The 19,575-nt window shown below is 38.1% G+C and overlaps 1 protein-coding gene and 1 long non-coding RNA gene across 4 annotated transcripts in view; one reads left to right on the top strand and one right to left on the bottom strand.

Annotated features, from left to right (window-relative positions):
• Positions 1-272: 272 nt before the first annotated feature.
• Positions 273-14,931, bottom strand: LOC144366774 (uncharacterized). Of its 2 annotated transcripts, none has more exons than XR_013425921.1 (2): positions 13,283-14,931; positions 273-583 (listed from the first exon to the last, which is right to left on the bottom strand). It is a non-coding gene; the product is annotated as an uncharacterized LOC144366774 (long non-coding RNA). The 2 variants fall into 2 exon arrangements; XR_013425920.1 differs by lacking the exon at positions 13,283-14,931 and adding an exon at positions 3,326-6,889.
• Positions 14,932-15,111: 180 nt separating this feature from the next.
• Positions 15,112-19,575, top strand: part of Sparcl1 (SPARC like 1) — a 39,035-nt gene continuing 34,571 nt past the window's right edge. The window contains exon 1 of one of the 2 annotated variants that reach the window (XM_005341904.5): positions 15,112-15,426. The gene's annotated coding sequence lies outside the window, so the exon portion shown is untranslated. The remainder of the gene's footprint in view (positions 15,427-19,575) is intronic. The other variant, XM_013365989.4, reaches the window with a different exon arrangement.

Genomic DNA, 19,575 nt, shown 5'->3' with positions numbered 1-19,575 from the left:
TCTGAGTGATAACTGAGTATCTGTCTCTGAACTGGAAGCTTCATGAGGTCCGAAATCCCTCTCCTTTCATTCCTCATCCTATCTCCAGGAGCCAGCTGTGCCTGACATAGATGGACACTTTGTACATATTGGTTAGACAAAAAGAAGCCTCCCCTCAGTCAAAAGAGAAAAGCAAGACAGATTAAAATATTGGCAAAGTCAATAAGTAAAAACAAACGAGCTTTTCCAGAAAGACAGGACCTTCCAGATTTTGAGTGAAATATCTCAGTGGGTACTGAAAAAGAGTTGATTTAATGAAATTATAGACAGCAACCATACATTGACATCATACATTTGAAACAGCTATTTCTTAAGGCATTCTTCAATACAGGGACCAAGAGATGGCAAGTCACAATTTAATATGAATAACTGTAAGAGCCAAAACAATGGGATCCAAGAACACAATTTTCTCAGCATTCTAATGCACAGGTCAAATAACAAGGGGTGGGCGACTGCAGGTCCTAGAGGTTATTCTCCATAAACATCTTTTTTGAAGTCAGGATCATGGTATGGCTAGACAACTGCTCACTGAGGGTTGGAGTCTCTGTGAACACAGAAAGAGCAAGTCCACTTTTATTCTTTGACAACTGACTGGAGAGAGTATGATTATTCCTTTGACCTTAGTTCAGGATGAAACTTTCTCCATTCTGAAGAAAAGACTCCTTGATCCCTTTCATTTGTAAAAGATGACTGTGGTCCATACTCCCCTCTTGTGGCCACTTCCAAGTATACTGGCCTGCACACTTTGCAAGGAATGAGAAATCAAGGGCCTTTGTTCAAGTCAGGTAACTTGGGAATCGCTCAGTCCTATTTCAGGCCATTTTTAAAAAAAAATCCCCTGGTAGATGTTTAACACCATGTTAAAACAAAGGTCTATTGACTTTGTATTAAGTATTCATTGGTCAATGTTTTAAAATATTTAAAAAGCTTAGCTTTTGAGCCAAAGCATGTGGAGGGATTGATATAAAGCCACAGGAAGCCTAATGGTTCCTTGTATGTTGCCCTTCTGTAGCTACAATTTCCTTCTCAGTTTGGTCCTCTTCCAATAACATTAGCAGATTAGGAACATTCGGGGAGTGTGGGAAGGAGTGAGCTGGGAAATGAAACAATCAATAAAGTTGCAATAATCATTTTACAAATACTAAGTACTTGCCACTATGAGAAATCAAGATTGTATAAGAAATTATCTCCGCTTGAAAATGTTACCTGGTAGGCAACAGAGAACCCTTATATGAATAACCGTAATATAATTCGTGATTAAAAAGTGAAAATACCAAAGGGATAACCAAAAAAGAAAAAAAACTAAATTAAGATGCTATTCCCCAATGACACAGGACAAGTCCTGAGATGAAAAGTGAAGGGGGGAAGTAAATGGGGACAGTGGAGGAGCCGCTTCCTATGAGCTAACACAATGTAACACAGGTTAAATATGGATGCAGTACTGACTGTGTACTGGGTGGTCCAAGTACTTTATCAAAAATAATATGCTACTGAAGTTTAGAAAAAGAATAACTTCCTACCAGACACAGCAAGAAAAGCTTCCTGGAAAGGGGGCATGTAAGCTGGCCTTGACAAATTGGTAGGATTTAAGCATGAAGTTTTCAGATAGAGAAAACATTGGTCAAGGTTTTAATGTTTTACTTAATGCTAGGTTAGAGCATAGAGGCAGAAAATTACTAAGGAAAAAAAAAAGAGAAGACATTGGTATTCAGATAAGGAAAGGAAAGACATTATATAAAGTGCCAGATGGGTTTAAGTGCATGGCTCTTGAGTACAGAAGTGACTTGGTGGGCAAGGGACAGCTATGGAAAGCTTTGAAGCAGAAGAGGGGTGAGAGGGGCAAAATAATGTCTAAGATGAATGGGACTCAGAGGTAGAGGAGTATAGCTGAAACTGTGGTTAAAAGTTAGTGCTGTGGCCCAACCCAGATCATAAATGCTTTTTATTTTATCCAAAAATGTTTGGTCAATATTTAATAAGCATACAAAATTTTAAATTCTGGTTTCTCTTTAAAACAGTAAAATTCTCTAGCAACACCAGACTGTGATTTATTCATGATAATAAGACTACAGGAGTGAGCAGGAGCTGCAGCCTTTAGATGGGGGGCTGCATATTTTCCAGTCCCAAGTCCCATGCATTGCCAAAGGCCAAGTGCCATCTGCCAGTCTTCACTGCCAGTATATATGTGTGTCCTTTTCTGACTTCTGACACTCTTCACTAATTCATGGACCTCCCTGACCCTTGAGGGTAATTACATTTGTGAACATGAATCTAGAGTAGGAAAAACAGTCAGATGAGCTGATTGGGGCTTTCATCAGGATGGTGATCACAGGAATGAAGAAGGCCATGTACGAGAGCTGTTTGTGCTGTGTTTTTGCCAAATTTCAAACAACTTAAGCATCCAACATGAGCAGTGCCAATAAAATGGGAAAAAAATATAATTGGGAAAATTTCAATTGCATTTCCTCAGAAAAGCTACCACAATGTTTTTAAAATAGTTATTCTGCCTTATTCTTTCATAAAAATTAATAGAGTAATAAGGGCTTTTGAAGTTTTCTAGAGTTCCATGGGAAAACATGCATGACTCCGTTTCTCTAGCCATAAATTATAATAGCCAGCTGATTCCACCACAGCACATTGAGTATTTTTAAGCATGACACATGTTTTAATCAACTGATGAGGCTCATTAGTCAAGGGGACAAAATTCATTGGGAGGAAACACGGCTGAAATCCTATTCTTTTGAAGATACAATACAGATGTAGGTAAGCTTGAATAGATACATTGTCCATCTGTGGTATTACAATTTCATGGAGGTTGGAGACACTTGAAGGAAATGATAAAAAAAAGCCTCTTGGGGGAGTAATATTGAAAAGGATTTTTTTTTAAATACTAGACTAGCAGGGAGAGGCATTGTATAAATAATTCTATTTGTCTCTTCTGAAGTTACTCATAAGTTAATGCCAATGTAGACGCCAAACAGTCATAACTTAGCTAGAGACTGGCCTCCTCTGTAGTATTGATGTATACAACCAGACCACGCAAAATCTCTCTACCAAATCTGTTACTCTTTCACAACTAAAATACCAACCAAAATATGCAAATCCTTGCTCAAAACAAGGAAGAAAACACACCCACCAGAACAAATTTCCAGAACAGAATCAGTTCATTACACCAGCAGCTCTTCGTAGTCTAAAATATCTTCCTCTGGGAACTCAGCACTAGAGGGGGAAAAAAACAGATTGGGAAGAAGGCGGCTTTTGGCTAATAACAGCAAAGTGACCTCACCCGTGAGACGGCCTGAAGGGATGACCTTCCATTCTGGTGAACAAGACACATGGTTCTAGTCAAATGCACAGAAATATAAAGAAGTCCAGCTGTGTCTCACTTGGACAAGAGGGCCAAATGCCAGGAGCTTTCATAAATTGGACTCTGTGTCTATCCCAAGGTGAGGTCAGAACAAAAGGGTAGCTGCGTAGCTCATGCTGCTAGTACATAGCCAACCCAATTCCCCCTAAATTCAATGAGAGCTCTGTGTGAGAAAGAAACTACTTAAGGCTTCAAGATTGTTGAGAGCAGCTGCTGTGTTTGCAGAGCTTGACTAATAGGATAGGTTTCAACTTCTGCCTAAAAATCATTCCTCATCAAATATAGAGCAATCCATGGGAAAAGAGGAAGTGTTCTATATCCTATTATGGAAGGCTCCATGACACAATCTCCAGCAATGTTTACACTCCTTCTTGGTGGCCATCATCATCATCATTATTTATTGAGTCCTAGTATTTATTGAGCAAAACACTATGCAAATATTATCTGTTCCTTGCAATTATCCTATAAGGTAGATATTAGCATCCTTGTTTTACAGATAAAAGTACCTGGACACAGGAAGGTTAAATAATATACTCAAAGTCACACAGCCAGAAAACCATCAGAGCTGGGACTTGAATTCAATTGTTACCCATCAACTCTCTGCTATACTTCCTCCAGCAAGACCAATGATTTTAAACATACACTCCATCCTCAGAGAAGTTGACTGGTGTAATTTAGTTAGAATGGTAGTAGAATTTACTTCTGATCATGTTCAATGTCATCAGAAATTAGCAAGATCCCATCAGGAAATTTGATGTCCTTTGATATTCTGGTACCTGATAAGGATGCAGGAAGGATTGAAGGGACAAAAAAGTAGCAGGCATTGAACTTCAGTTCCAGATCTCATTAAATTTAGACAAATTAACCTCAAAGTTATATTCAGTGATTATTTCCTGGCCAACCTCAGAAATGTGCCATGCATCTTCCCCAGTTTCCCAGGGATCACTGGTCTCTAGTTTCATGATCTCTTGTTATAGGCCTCTTTGGCGTATCCTCTGCCTGGGAAGGAGATAAGGTCAGCACTGCTCTGAGGCACACAGTTTGGTCACCTCTCACCAGGCATTGCTCACTCCTGCCTTCTCCAGTGGGCGCCATTAACACTGCAACATACCACCAACTTCACCAGGCACTCTGCCTCTGTTGAGCCTTGTCACTGCCAGTCAACCCAGGAACCACCTGCACTCTGAGTGTGTCCTCTGCGCCCTCTTGCCAACTTTCAGAGGCTGAGATGCCACTGAGGTTCTGTATATTCACCAAGTATCCATGCCACCAAAGTTTGTGGTGCTTTTCTTTACACTAAATCATATAGGTATCAAAGCTGAGCTGTATAGCCCCAAGGTTTAAAAGAAAATGGCTTGTTCTTTTTAAATAAAGTCAGTCTCCCTCTTATAAGCATGCAAATTGGTCCGTTGAAAGCTGGGCTGGGGTCAAATCCAAGAGAAATAAACAATTCCACCCCTCCAGCAACTGTGATTGAGCTAATCCTGTCTGTCTCGCTTCCTGTTCACTTAGAATGAGTCTTTCCTTGGATCCTCCTAAAGGACCCATCCCACTCATCCTTCGGACCAGTTCAAATTGATGCAACAGTACAGAACACTCAACTCAAACCAAACCCAAAGAGCAGAGATCAGAATCTAATCACAGATAGAAATTACATTTGGAGTTTTGCTAATATCAACATTGTGTAATAAAAAGTAAACTATCACAGATCATTTCTTGCTATTCTTTTACTTAACTGGACCTTAGACTTATTGATTACCTATTCATATGGGGATGTAGGAAACAGCAAAACAAAACTTAGAATGGTAAGAATCTGCAAGGTTTCTGCTGCTTTACACAGTGCCTTTATATGTTTTTTTTTTCCTGAAATTCATGTATATTATAGGACATTATGAATTCTCCCTCTAATAATAGGTTTTTTATTCCTTTGGTCAATGGAAAGATTAGAGTTAAATTGCAACCTACCATTCAGTGGGTTAAATTGTATCCCTCACAAAGATACATTCATATCTCAATGCCTGGTACCTGTGGGTCTGACCTTGTTAGAAAAAGTCTTTGTAGATATGCTAAAGCTAAGATAAGGTCATACTGGATCAGGGTGGGCCCTTAACCCAAGGACTGTATCCTTGGATAAGGATACACAGAGATTCAGAGGATACACACAGAGGGAAAAGGCTAGGTGAAGATAGAGGAGGAGATTGGAGTGACATAGCCATAAGCAAAGAATGCTGGGAGTCACCAGGATTTTAGGAGAGGCAAGGAAAGACTCCTAGAGCCTTAGGAGAGAACATGGCCTTTTCTGTACCTTGATCTTTGACTTTTAGGCCCCAGAACTTTAAAAAACTATTTTTTAAAGCCATCCATTTTGTGGTAATTTGTTATGGTAGCCCTTGGAAACAAAGACACATTTTGGTACCAAGAGTAGGGTACTATTTTAATAAATTCTGAAAAAATATTAATGTGTCTTTATAATTGGATAATGGTAGTGGTAGGAAGAATTTTGAATACATACTAGAAAAAGCCTGGACTGCCTTGAAGAATTTTTGGTAAACCAGGCGTGGTGGCACACACTTGTAATCTCAGCTACTCAGGCATCTGAGGCAAGAAGATTGAAAATTTGAGGCCAGCCTCAGCAATTTAACAAGATCCTCAGCAACTAAGTGAGACCCTGACTCAAAATTTAAAAATATAAAAATAAAAAGGACTGGGATGAAGCTCAGTGGTAATGTGCCCTAGGTTCAATCCTCAGTGCCCCTCCCACCAAAAAAAAAAAGAGTTATTAGTAGATATATGGACATTAAAGGAGATTCTGTTAAGGGTTCATAAAGAAGTGAGGAGAACTGTAGATGTTTCTTCTATCATCTTAGAGAAAATATATATTGCCGCAGTCCGGCTGCAGCAAAATAGCTGGGGGGGTGACGAACAACTTGTGTATGTTGATACAGTAGGAGTGGGAGCCGTTTATTGTAGGACAGGAGGGGTATTTATACATTCCACACAGCTTATCTAATTAACATAAACTAGATACAGCAGTCAACCAATAAGGAATCTCCACACTTAATGGCTCGCTGGTGTTACTTCACAAACCTCTCCCTCTGCAAAATGCCAGGCGCCATCCAGACTTGTTTACAGACCCTAACATTTCTCTGGCAAAATGCCAGGCACCATCCTGACCTGTTTACAGACTCTAACAATATATCATGAGAATATATTATCTTGACCAGAGTATCAATAGAAATAGAAATTTTCAAGGTGCCTCTGGTGAATAATAAGCAGGAAATAAATGATGAGCAAGTTATTTCACCCTGGAGGAAAGGTGATCCTTGTTACAGAGTGTCAGGAACTTGACTGAAATACATTCTACTTCTCGGCACAAGCCAGAAGTAAATATGGGTTTACCTAGGACAGATCCGTAGAGGCTCCTCTGGTCTGATAGCTTAACCCCTGTGAAAAGATCAACAAGGTTTTTAAGACTGTTACATCCATCAGTGGAAACACTGGTGGTCTGGTATGAAAGAGACAGAGACAAGACAAAAGGAAGGCAGTCAGACTTCCAAAATTCTGTATGGGTATAAACATATGTTATACTTTGAGAAAAGGCAGTGACTCCTGCTTTGAACTGAATTCATGTCCCCCAAAGTTCATATTGAAATACCTCAGAATATGACTGTATTTGGAAATGGGGCCTTTAAAATAATGAAAACAAAAATAAGTCCTATCAGTGTGATTGAATCCAAATGACTCATGTCCTTATAGAAAGAGGAGATCAGGACAAAGACACAAAGAACAAAGACCATGTGAGGACATCTGAAGTAGACAGTCACCTGTAAACTAAAGAAGAAACCCTCCCAACACCTGGATATTAGAGTTAGAGTTTCTAAAACTGTGAGGGGGGAAAAATTTTTTTTCTTTGGTGCTTTAAGCCACCAAGTCTGTGGTATTTTGTTATGGCAGCTCTAGAAAAGTAATATAACACCAAAGGGCCTCTTGTAGGGGAACCTCAGCAGGCCCAGAACAGCACCTCTATGGGCCAGAGGTCAGAGAACTGAGCCACAGAGGATCATTATCAGGCCCAAGTTGTAGTGAAATTTACCCAGCTGAGTTTTAAATTGGCTTGGAACAAAAGACCTCTTTATTTCCTTTTTTCCTTCCATTTTCTTCCTTTCAGAATGAAAATATCTCAACTATGCCATTGTATTTGGGGAGCAGATAATTTTTATTTTATTTTATTTTACTTTATTTTGAGAGAGGGTTTTGCTAAGTTGCAGACTGCCCTCAGACTTGGGATCCTCTTGTGCCCAGCTCAGATAATGTGTTTTCTAGTTTCACAGATGGAGAGAAATTTTTTTCCCATTATAAATTTTCTACATATCTAATTTAGAAGATGAGATTTAGAATTTTTGATAATATTTACCTTTGGAACTTAGTTGATAATATTTAGATTTGAGCTCAGAATTGACTGAGTTAAGAAGTTTGGGTTAAGAATATTGAGATGGCATAAATGTATTGTACATGTAGGAAAAACATGAATTTGGGAGGCCAGAGAATGAACTGTAGTTAAATTGTGACCCTAAAAAAGATAAGTACAAGTGTCAACACCTGGTTTCTGTGAATGTGGCATTATTTGAAAACTGATCTTTGCAGATGTAACCAAGTTAAGATGAAGTCATACTGGATTATGGTAGGCTCTAAATCCAAAGACTGGTATTCTTATAGGAAGAAAAGAAGACCCAAAGGGATTAAGAGAAAACATATAAGCTGGGCATGGTAGCACACATCTGTAATCCCAGCAACTCAGGAGGCTGAGGTAGGAGGATCACGAGTTCAAAGCCAGCCTCAGCAACTTATCGAGGCACTTGTAACTCAGTGAGACCCCATCTAAATAAAATATAAAAAAGGGCTGGGGATGTGACTCAGTGATTAAGCATCCCTGAGTTCAATTCCCAGTTCTCCCCCTTGCAAAAAGAGAGAGAGGGAGGGAGGGAGGGAGGGAGGAAGAGAGAGAGAGAGAGAGAGAGAGAGAGAGAGAGAGAGAGAGAGAGAGAGAGACACAAGAAAACAAGGTCGTGTGAAGAGAGGCAGAGGCTGGTATGATCCAGCTGTAAGCAAGTAGCAAGGATTTCCAGGATCCATTAGGAGCCAGAAAGACACTAGAAAATATCCATCCTAGAGCATTTGGAAGGAGCATATGCTGCTGACACCTTTGATTTCAGACTTTTTAGCCTTCGGAACTTCAAGAATATTTATTACTATTATTTTAAGCTGCCCAGTTCATGGTGGCTTGTTACAGAAGCTCTAGAAAAATGATGCATACCTCTTAAAATGATTTAGAACCTTATAATTGATATTGCTCTTTAGCTAGTCTAACCCCATCTTTGTATTTTTTATAATTTTAATTGACAAATAGCTCGTTTTATTGTGTACAACATGATGTTTTTAAGTATAGTATGTGTCACTTAATGGAAAGGACACATTCTAAGAAGTGTATTGTTAGGTGATTCTATCATTGTACAAACATCATAGTAGGTCCTTATGTAAATTAAGATGACTATAACATCACTAGGCCATATGCTCTTGTGGAAAAAATATTGTAAGAGTGGTCCATTGCTGACCAAACATCGTTATGTGGTGCATGACTGTATACATTGTAGAGTGGTAAAACCTGGATAATTAACAAATGCACATCCCACATTGTTATCATTTTTGTGGTAAGAACACATAGCATCCTCTATCTTTATATTTTTAAAGAACCCAATGTTATTATTAACTATAAAAGCCTTGCGGTACAATAAGTATCTTACAATATGTTCCTTCTACCTGACTATAATTATATAACCTTTGACCAACATCTCATCTTCCCTATTTTTCTTGCAACTTTCCTTCACCTGTTATCACTTCACCTATAACCACTTCAGCTTTGGGTAACCACCATGATATTTTCTACCTTTATGAGATCAACTGTTTTAGATTCTACATATGAGTGAGGTTGTGTGGTATTTGCCTTTCTGTGCTTGGTTTACTCATTTAAATATGTCCTCCAGGTCCACCCAGGTGTAGCAAATAGCAGAATTTCATTCTTTTTTAATAACTGAAAGATATTCCATTGTACAAATGCCAATCTTTATCTATTCACGTATCTATTCATCAATCGTTGGATATTTAGGTTGATTCCATAATTTAGCTATTATAGATAGTGTTGTGATAAATGTGGGAGTGCAGATGTCTCTTCAATATACATATTTTATTTCCTTTGGATAAATCCCCAGTAGTGGGATTGCTAGATGGTATGGTAGTCTATTCTCAATTTTTAGGAACCTCCTTACTGTTTTTTATAATAGCTATACTAATTTGCATTCCTACCAACAACAAGTAGGGGTTTCCTTTTCTCCTCATCCTCACCAGTACATGTTATCCTTTGTCTTCTTGATAATTGCTATGCTCACTAGGGTGAGAGCTCTTGTTGTGGTTTTGATTTGCATTTCCCTAATGATTAGTGATAACTGAGCATTTTTAAATAAGCCTTTTGGCCATTTGTATGTCTTATTTTGAGAAATGTCTGTTCAGCCTTTTGCATTTTGCCTATTTTCTGGTGGGTTTTTTTTTTTTTTTTTTTTTGGTTTTGTTTTTTGTTTCCTATGATTCCTCTTTTGGGCAGGAAGAACATACTCTCCATCCCATCAAAGTCAAATGTTGTCATACAGCTTGCTTCAGTCAACGAAATGCAGGTAGAACTAAAGTATATCACAACCAAGTGAATACATTACCAAGCAGAAGCTTTAAAAAATTAAGTATAGTTTTCCAAAGATTTTCTTTTTTTTGTTTTCTTCCAAGTGAACTACTCCATCAGCCTGGATCTCAGAGTGAAGACATGTAACAGAATTGTAGTAGATTTGTAATAAACAGATAGCATGAATAAAACAAAACAACAATCCCTTTGTTATTGTGAGTCCCTAATATTTTGTGGTTATTTGTTATTGCAGCATAAGATATAGATAGGTATAATATAGATAGATACTTCCTATGTTTCCTAACTCTCAATGGAAAAACTTTCCAAAGATACATCTACCTAACTTACAAAGGTCAAACATCTTGGTCTGACATCTAAAACACCTATCAAACCTATCTTTCTTTTTTTTTCTTTTGCTTCAAAGGTTATTATTAGAAAACTAGCAGTCAATTCCATTAGCCACATTATATTTATAGGAATACTGTACACATTTTGCTACTCTCTGGTTTGTTAGTTGTCTCCTATATGTTAAGCCTCTGCCTAAGATATAACGGAGGGTATGACTGATCCCATTGAAGGGTTGAGCTGGGAAACAATGGCTAGAGTAATCTCCTTCAAGAACCCATAGCCAGAAATTGACCTAGAAGGTTGATAACCAAGACCAAGATGAGGGACCTGAACTGGTGCGGTGTCAGGATAGGATGGCAGTTTTGGGGGCTGGGAATGAAGACTTGAGTGTGGGTTTCAGGAAAAAGGCCCACAGAGAACTAAATATCAAGGTCTAAAAGACATAATTGAAAATTATAGACTAAATTTACACACACACACACATATCCCAGAAAAAAATCATAAATTGAAGCTCTAACCTCCACTGTAACTGTATTTGAAGACGGGAACTTTGAAGAGCTAATTAAGGTTAAATGAGGTCATGAGGTCGAGGCCCTAACCTAATAAGACTGGTGTTCTTATAAGAAGAGAAAGAGACACCAGACACACATGCACTGGGAAAGACCATGTGAGGACACAGCCGTCTACAAGCTAAGCAGGAGAAACCAAACCTGCCAACACCTTGATCTTAGAATTCCAGCTTCCAGAACTGTAGTTTAAGCCACCCAGTTTGTGGTATTTTGTTATAACAAGCAAACTAATGCATTGGAAGTAAGGAAGAGTCCCAGCCAAGATTGCTATAGACTTTCTGTTTTCCCTGCAACTTTCCTTCATCTATTATCTCTTCTTACCCAGGACACTCAACCACTCCAAGGAATTGTGCCACCCTTTTTTTTTTTTTTTTTTTGATAGCAGGGATTGAACCCAGGAATGCTTTATCACTTAACCACATCCCTGTGCCTTTTTATTTCTTTTTTATTATTATTTCTTATTTTGAGATGGGGTCACTAAGTTGCTTAGGGTGTCACTAAGTTGTTGAAGCTGAACTCAAACTTGTGATCCTCCTGCCTCAGCCTCCCAAGTCACTGAGATTACAGGCATGTGCCACTGTGGCTGGCAATTATGCCACCTTTTGACAATGATGATATGCCTTGAGTCTTAGATTCTTAAGAGGCAGGAGCTATGATATATCTTTCACATAATTCAGAGACTTGTTCTATCCACAACAAAGATGATCATTATATGTTGAAGATTTACCTAAGTTTTCTAGAAGAATCAAAAGAACCTTATGGACACCAAAATAGAGGATGCTAGCTATGTCTCTTATATAAAATGATGTAGTTGCACATAACCTACAAATATCTTACTGTATACTTTAACTCATGTCTAGATTACCTATAATATCTAATTCAGTGGTGCACACCTGTGATCCCAGCCATTTGGGAGGCTGAGACAGGAGGATCACAAGTTCAAAGCCAGCCTCTGCCTTTAAAAAGGCCCTAAACAACTTGGTGAGAACCTGTCTCAAAATTTTAAAATTAACCAATTAATTAAAAGGGCTAGGGACATGGCTCAGTTGTAATTAAGCACCCCTGGGTTCAATCCCAGCTACCTCTCCAAAAAAATAAATAAATAAACCTAGTTCAATGCAAATGCTAGATAAATAGTTATTATAATGTATAGTTAAGGGAATAAATGACAAGGGAAAATTTTGCATATGTCCAGTAGCTATGCAATTGTTTTCCAAATATTTTTGATCCATGCTTGATTGAATCCACGGATGCAGAACCCATGAAGACTGACTAAAATGGGTTCTCTGGTCCTGCTAATGAAAGTTCTTAACTCCATAGAACCCCTGAGTGGAGCAGGAGATGGGTATACAGAGAGGTTTCAGATGTTGACCTATAGCTTTCATCAGATTCTCAGAATCTTAACACTAAACAATTAAAAAAGAATACTCCAACTTAGATGTTGACATTTTCAGATCTCTGACCAATGTTGACACTATGTGGGTCAGTTCATATGCTGTAGTGGAATAAGCTTTTGGTCAAAATTCCCTCATCCAATATAGACTGTGTAAGTTTTCTAAATCTGAGCTACAGCTCTATTAGGTGGCTATTGTTGTACTTTGATTGTCCTTGGCTATGAGCTGTAAACTGTTTTAGAAATGACACATTCAGAAACAATAAGAGTTTGGATATGTGCCAATGAACATTCCCAAAATAAAGCCATACTTCAAAGACATTGTGAATTCAAAGCCCTCTTATTTATTTTTTAATTCATTTTTCTCTCTTATCTGTAAGAAATACAATGGACCTTTTTAATCATGTTACAGATTACTAAAACATCCTGTAAAACTGAAAATCAAAATTCTCAAGCTTGGCAACCTACAAATGAACTCTCTACATACATATGTACTTTTATGATATGAATACAGTTTGCTTTAACCAAGTTCCTTTTTTGTTAACAGATTTCTAGGAGAAATTTTATTTTAATCATTTCATAGAAATATGTCCATTTTAGTGTGAGGAAAAAAAACATTAGTTTGTCAAATATTTTTCCATAGCTATTTAGCTAAAATTTTATCTACATTTTCATTGAATTGATGTGATCAATTAAAATCACCTCATAAAGCCATTTCAAATAAATGGGAAATGTCAGAACAAGAAGTTAGCATTTGGTTCCCTGAGAAAATGTCTTTTAACTAATTAGGACAAAATCCTCAGAAATGCTTTTCCTACATATCCTGCACCCGGTCTTACCATTCCCAGGCCCCTTGGGAGATTAAGAGAAAAGCAGCCTGTGTCTTCCATACCTCAAAGACCAGATGTGCACAGAGGCCTGGGAGAAGCAAAGACAAACACAGCCCACTACTTTATCCTTCCTCCCAAAAGTCTGCTCACAAGCCAGACCTTGAATAAGGAAAAACATCCCATTGTCTGAGTCAAAAAGACGTCACATCCTTTCATCCTGTCCCTGGAAAGGCAATTTGGAGCAAGCAATCTTGATTCTAGAGAAGAGAGACAGCTCCCAGCTGCACTGCGACATGCTTTTGGTTCCTAGGCAAATTGCCCAGTTTCCTCTGCTCCCAAATTTCCCCAACTGCAAAACAGAGATAATTCTTGCCACCTCTATTTTTTTAAAAAATAAATAAGGTAAATGTTTCTTAAACTCTTTGAGAGATTTGACTGAGGAGATATTTGCCTAGAATTATTGCTAGGATCTTTGTTATTTTTTTTCTTTGCTTTATTTTTATTTTTATTTTTTTGCCTTTGTTGGGTTGTTTTGCTTTTGTCAGATTTTGGCATACTTTTAGAAAATCTAAATTCAGTTAGAACCATCCCTCTAATATTAATAGATCATTTACAATATGCAAAGCACCTGTTCTAGGCACCTGGAGAAGAGAGGAGGCACATCCCCCACCTTCAAGGAATTTAGCAGGTTTGCAGTTGAATAGCACAACTGTGGCCAAGGTGACATGTCTGGAATTCCACTCTCCTAGTTCTGGTCCCCTGGAGTAACCACTTAACTTTACCCAGCATTGGTTTCTTATCCAAATCATAATAACTAACATTTCGAGTGCCTACTAGGTGGCAGTGGATGTTCTATGCAGTATACTTGTGTTAAAGTACTTTCAACTCAGAACAATTGCCTGAGACAGATTACTATTATGGTTTCCATATTCATAGTCTCGTTTTACAGCTAAGGATTCTGAAGCTTAGAAGGGTTGTAAAGCTGTTCCAGGTCATACCATTAGGATCTGGTAAGGCCAAATTGCAAATCCAAGCTACTGGCCTCAACTTCTGAAGACCTAACCACTGAACTACACTACCCTCCAGTGGAAACAGTGAAACTTACCTCTGATAGGGTTAGGAGGATTAACTGATATAATGCATTAAAAGCTGCTAGTGCGAATTCTGGCACATAATAAATAAATGCAGCAGTCGGAAAAATCAGACACATCATAAATAATCAGAATGTCATGTCAAAAGCAAGCAACCACTCCCAGTTTATTTCTCAGGAAAATCCTTTCTTATAAACTAAACATTATAACCATGGAGTTATAGGAGGGAGCTGCATGTGGGGAGAGCAGTCTACAAACTGCAACATCTCTGAATCATCTCTACCATAAGGAGCAATGGTTCATGCATATCAAATTTCCAAAGCTCCCTTGGAGAACTGCTAAAGTAGCTGAAGCACCCCCCTCGATTAAAATTCAGACTGCATTTTCGAGAACAATTTCCAATCGACCAATGTAAAAACACATCTGTTGCAATTATTCCCCTCTGTAACTCCTGCTCCCCAACTGCCTTTTGGAAGAAACAACAGCATGAAGTTTCTTTTCACAGTCTGAAAAATCAAAATCCCCATACAGCCATCCTGCCTATGAAACCTTCAGAGCTGTTTTGTTTTTTTTTTTTTTGTTTTTTTTTTTTAAGGAAAAATGCATAAAGAGCCAAGTGCTTATATTCTGGCCAAGTTATGAGCCTGTGAGAACAAGAGCTTGAGGAGAGGACTGTTAACTCCATGCATGCCAGCAGAATTAGCTCTTTCCCTTCGGGCTTGCACTGCCTGCAAAGCTCACCCTGCCCTCAGAGTGAGAGGCCAGCCTGCTAGAGAAATCCAGGAATCTGCAACAAAAACGATGACAGTCTGAAATACTCCCTGGTGCCAACCTCCAAATTCTCGTCTGTCACTTCAGACCCTGACTAGTTGACAGAGCAGCAGAATTTCAAGTCCAATAGACTTGAATGTGCTTCTGGGCAAAGAAGCACAGCTAACGATGGAAGGGATTTAAAGAGTTTCTCTTGGGTATTTGTCAAACTTTTATTTCCTGGCTGTGCGCAAAGAGGGGATTCAACTTCAATTTTCTATCAACGCTCTGCATCCAGCCACCTATCTGAAGGTAAATTTTATAATTTATTGTCTATTTGCATTTGTTAAGCTGATTTACATGAATCTGATAATGCTGTTTAATAGTTTTGCCTAAATAATATGAAGTTATTTATTTTTTTAAAAAAAGGCTTTTTACCTAATTTACAGAAAAGCTACTGAATAGAGAATTTTGCCATTTGTTATTCATGTTTCCTTTTTTCCTACAATATTAAGTAGCAAGTACTAATGAATTATAGTTTTAGTAAAGACCAAGAAGAGAAACAGAACTATTGTTAGCTGGAGTAGCATTCAGATCTTGATGAAGTCTGAATCCTGAAATGTGTTTTGTAGAAATGCTTCACTAAAATGTGAGATCAACCATAGGGGAAGTTAATTAAATAGTTTTTTTAAGGTGTATGTCTTCGATATTTAAATCATCTAGTCATTCAATCACTAGAATGACTCCATAGCTGCGGTCTGTATCGAACAGCAATGTAGAATTGGAACATTTTGCTGAGGTAAAAAAATCCCTCTCATACTTTATTTTTCTTTGTTATTTTTAGGTTATTTTAAGTTATCTCTTTCCTCATTTCCTTTTATAGGTTTATAACTGTTTCTTGTCCCCTTTTATCATTTGTTAAGATGCACACACAGGGACATAATATTTCTCTGATTCCTGATGAAGTCTTATTTAGAAAAGCAAAAAGAGGGAAAGAGAATTTAAAAGCTAAAGGCATACAACAGTTCTTATAAAGTTTTATCATTTCTGGTTCTGTCTTTTAAAGTATAGCAATATTGCAAGGAGGGCTTATTCATTCCTCCAGGCATTAAAGGTTACCCTGCAGGAGAAAACTCTGCTTTCAACTGCAGATCAATACTGTTGAAACTGTACACCAAGGGTACTGCAGAAGGAGTATCTCGTTTGCATTGCCTTTCATCTGCAGAGGTTAAATATGTCACCTTGGCAATGTATCTGCACTCTCCTCTGGTCTGGGGCCTAAGCACACTGAATAGAAATGTTCACTCAGTCCAACTCAGCAAAATCTTTTTTTTTATTCTCCCCCTTTTCTCATATATAACAGCTTTTTTTGTTCACATCTCACTCAGTTAAACATTTGTGGTTATGACTATTGTTAACTATGACATTTTTTTTTAAAAGGAACCCTTCCTGGGAAAGATTTATGTTTATATTTCAGATCATCCCACAAGATGTAGCAAAGTAGAGCAATCTATCTCATCTGCTTATTATTCAATTAACTAATGCTGCTTTCCATAGTTTGGAAAAAATTATATACATGTCATTCATGAACCTTGCCTTTTTCTTTTAGAGAATTTTTGTACAGCCATTGAGCAATTAGAATACTTGAGGATTTTTTTTTCCTGGTCCTTTGGGATTTAATCCCCAATTTCTTCTCATGGCTCAGTTTCATGTATCAACTAAGTAAAAGTAATAAACAGTGATGACAGAAATAAAATGCATAAGTGATATATCTGAACAACTCCAAAACACTATTCATTTCATTTCCTCTTGAGTGTTATTTTCACTCAGTTGACTTGTAGCAGTATGTGGACATTGCTATTTTAGTTAAATACAATGTCCAGAACATGTTGGGAACATTTTCCATCAAAAATATAAACAACTTGTTAAAAGACTTGAGGTGCACTTTATTTTCATATATCACTCTGAAACGATCTTCAGTGGAGGAAAATGGAACCCCATAAATCCGGGAGAACTTCCTTGATGGATCTGGCTTTCTGAAAGACGCCCAGCCAGGCCAGAGTCTTGTTTTTATAGGTCTCACAGGGCATCTTCTGCCAAAAGCTGAGCTCACAATGATGGTCCCAACTATCATTGGCCTGGTTTTTGTCTTGGGCATCAACACATAGACACAACTCCAGAAAACACAGGGTGTGGTCTTGACCAGTTGTTCCAAAGGTAGGGGGTTGGTCGAATAAAGCAAATAAGACTGTGGAATCTTATTTATACATGACCATAGAGGTCTGTTTTATTTAAGACCATATAGATTTGATTTATATTCAGACTTTACCACTAAATAGCTCTGTGACTTTAAGCAAATGACTTAAAATCTTTGGGACTCAGTATCTTAAATGAATAGCAACCTTAGACATTTGTTATATGAGAATTAAGAGAAGAAGGTAGCTGTGCCTGGTACATAGGAACTAATCAATCAAAGCTAACACAAAAGTACTGGCCTAGCTATGTGTCTGTGTCAAAACTTTAGGAAGGGAGCTTTCTCTAGCTTTCCCTTAGGGCTTATTCCTTGGACTTGTATATGTTGCTCCATAAGAATACGTTGATGCCAGGTCTGTGCCTCTGAATCAGCACAGCCCAGTGGACAGAGCATGGCCTTGAGTCTTATTGACCTGGGAATCCTCACTCTGCCTCTCACAAGCTGTGTGAGCTTAGGCAGTCCCTTCACACCTCCAGAACTCAGTTTACCTGCCTGTTAAGCAAAGTGATAACAATAATGTCCACGGAGGAGGTCATTGTAAGAGTCAAATGAGATATTTCTTTAACACAAAGTACAGTATCTAGCAGAATACTTGACACACGGAAAATTTTTACCTATTATTCATAAGAAATCTCATATACCAGTGAGATACGTGTTATACATTTGAAATGACAGTTTCAAGAGTAAAACTAGAGATCAAGAAGGAAATATTCTGTGAGTTGTCCTTTTTCTAATCCAAAGAAATGTAAAAGTAAATTTGGGGCTACTGGATTCCCCCGGGGGGCTCTAACATGAGATGTTTGTTACTGTGGGTCTCCATTACTTCATCAATTAGCAGCTTCTTAACATCCAAGTCACCAGGGAGTGTTTTCTGCCGCAACTACCATGAGGCAGAGAGAAGACCTGCTGCTCTGCAGTCAGTCCTGCTTTATTGGTCCACTTGGACAAGGGAGAAGTCCCCCAACTTTTCTCCTTTCACATCGTTTCTGGAGACAAGAACAGGGGTTTTGACTTACTCTAGAGGGTATTTTTTCCTCTCTCACTGAAACTCAAAAGAAAGGGATTTTTTTATTTTGTTTCTTGTTTTTTTTGTTAACCTCCCCCCTATGTTCCTAGCATTGAGATGTCAGCTGCTTTTTCTGGCTCTGTGAAGCAGGAGCAGCCTGTCGTCATAGCGATGAAAGAGCATAAAGAGACTCCCCGAGTCATGACCGGCTCTGTGAAATAGCTTAGTCGGCTTCAAAATCCTTCTTTAGAAATGAAGTCTCCAGTCCTGGCTTGTTCCTTTCCTATTAGGCAACCAACTTATGTATACCAGTAGCAGTAGCTAAGTGATTCCTTTAAAGATTCAGTGAATAGGTATTTAGAAAATGAACAAGAAAGCAACTAAAACCGAGGCCAGCCTACTATGGGGTGCAAGGAAAAAAACAACTGGAAAGGCAAAGAAGGAGAAATAGAAATGGCCTCACTTAATAATACATACTGCACACCACAATCAGTCCACTTTCCAAGTTCCCACTGCCTCTTCTCATCGCCCGTGCTATTCAGGGGAATGCTTGGACAGCCTCTGCTCAAATCCTGGCACTCAACCTCTCTAGTTATTTTAATCTTATCCCCTCTGGGCCTCTGTCTTCTCATCTGTAAAATAGAGATAATAACAGTCATAAAATTGTCATGGGAGTTGAATGAGCTAGTGTGCATATGAAACTTATGACAGTATCTAACCCGTGGTAAAGGCTGGTCGCTAAGCCCAAGAGCCTCAATTTCCCCTCCTTGTTATATGGGGATAACAGCTAATTCATAAAATCATTGTAGGATTAACTGAAATGATGGATGTGAATGCTCAGTAAGTAGTAGTTGTTACAGTTCTTTTCACGGTTGGGTCTAACTCTGATAGTTCTTTTTCAACTTGGAATTTCCCAGTGAACACATTGTTATAGTGGCCTTGAAATATCATCACATAAATGTGAAGCATTGACTTCTAAAGAGAAAAAAAGAAGTAATTATGAATTTTCTACTCTATTAAAAAGTAAAGAATATTCTTCTCATCTTGATTAACACCAAAGCAAGAGGTATTAAAGTATCATTCATGAGAATGCTTTGTATTAAAGTTGTTTGGTTTTTTTGTTTTTGTTTTTTTGTTTTGTTTTGTTTTTTGAGTCTCAAGTGTTTTCTAGGTCATGCAACTGTGTAAATAATATTTTTTA

The sequence above is a fragment of the Ictidomys tridecemlineatus genome, chromosome 9 (genome assembly GCF_052094955.1).
Source record: "Ictidomys tridecemlineatus isolate mIctTri1 chromosome 9, mIctTri1.hap1, whole genome shotgun sequence".
NCBI lineage: Eukaryota > Metazoa > Chordata > Mammalia > Rodentia > Sciuridae > Ictidomys > Ictidomys tridecemlineatus.
This window is presented reverse-complemented; position numbering and strand designations above follow the sequence as displayed.